Source organism: Cavia porcellus, unplaced genomic scaffold, assembly GCF_034190915.1.
Source record: "Cavia porcellus strain 051 isolate PalLab524CR breed Dunkin Hartley unplaced genomic scaffold, mCavPor4.1 scaffold_31, whole genome shotgun sequence".
NCBI classification, from domain to species: Eukaryota; Metazoa; Chordata; class Mammalia; order Rodentia; family Caviidae; genus Cavia; species Cavia porcellus.
The window spans coordinates 5,366,555-5,367,849 of NW_026947514.1; the positions used below are offsets into that span (position 1 = coordinate 5,366,555).

The 1,295-nt window shown below is 47.6% G+C and overlaps 1 non-coding gene across 1 annotated transcript; it reads right to left on the bottom strand.

Annotated features, from left to right (window-relative positions):
* Positions 1-712: 712 nt before the first annotated feature.
* LOC111754876 (small nucleolar RNA SNORA2/SNORA34 family) lies at positions 713-849 on the bottom strand. The gene has a single exon (XR_002789553.1). It is a non-coding gene; the product is annotated as a small nucleolar RNA SNORA2/SNORA34 family (small nucleolar RNA).
* Positions 850-1,295: the final 446 nt, after the last annotated feature.

The following is a 1,295-nucleotide window of genomic DNA, read 5'->3' on the forward strand; positions in this document are numbered from 1 at the left end:
TCTTTTTTTTTTATTTTTAAAGGTGGTAAAATTAAACACAACAAAACAGAACAAAATAGGACAATGTAAGAGATAAATTTCAAAGCTAGATGACCAGAGATTTTCACTATCTATCATATTGTCTCTTGTTTTCTTCCAAATAGTTGTCCATGTCTTCACATACAGAGAATTCATACAAAACAACATAGTATAACACTGATCCAAACAGAATGAGGAAGGCGATTGAGCTCTTTAAAACCAGACAACAGGGAAGTCACTAATGGCTGTCATAGTCTCTCATTCGCTTCAAAATAGCTGTCCATACTTTCATGTATACTGAAGTTCAACACAACAAAACAGGCGGTGGGGAGGGGTTGCTGGGTTTCCCGGCGCTCCCGGTCCCAGCATGGTGCAGGTCCCAATAAACACCAGTGGCTCCCGTCCTGGGTGGCCGGAGCCTGCATGCTCACAGCCACTCACCAGGGGAGAAGGGATTGCTTGGTTTCCCAGTACTCCAGGTACCAACTTGGTGCAGGTCCCAGTAAACGCAAGTGGCTCCATCCTGGACCACCGGAGCCCGCCATGCTCACAGGGGAAGGGTGGGGGTTGCTTGGCGCTCCAGTTCCCAGCATGGCTCGGGTCCCAGTGAACGCCAGTGGCTTGCATCTTGGGCCGCTGCAGCCTGCCACGCTCCCAGCCACTCATGGTGGTGGTGGTGGTGGGGGTTGCTTCAAGCTGTTTCTTTCCAATGCATTGACCATTTCACTGCCCAAGTTCTGAAATGGCCAACAGACCATAGAAAGACATGTCTTTAGGCTCCTGCTTGAAACCAATAGTGTTAGGAAGCTGCCGGCCTTGATTCAGGGCCAGGTACCCCCTGGTCTTCTGTCGGGGCATACGTCCTGCTAACCTGGGCTTTGGTTGCTTGGTTGGGTTGCTACCTACTAGATTTCTCCAGTGCAGCTACTATTTTACCCTCTTAAATTAAAGAAGTATCACTTTGAGACTATGCAACTGTCCTGGGAAATTTTATCTGCCAGGTTTTTTTCCTTCTGTGTGTAATACCAGGGATCGAACTCTAGACCTCGTGCTTACCAGGCAGGTGCTAATGCCACTGAGCTAAATCCCTGGCCCAAGCTACTAGGTTTAATACCTACTGATGAATCTTGTCTAAATCCATTGTCATTGTTGTGGTTGCCAAATGGGGATCCTCAAATCTGAGCACCCATTCTGGTTTTATGAATCAGCTTTCTAGGGTGTGAAGGAGAGATTTTCTTCTCCTCAGTTCCTTTACTGAGACTGGTGTGGACTCAGAT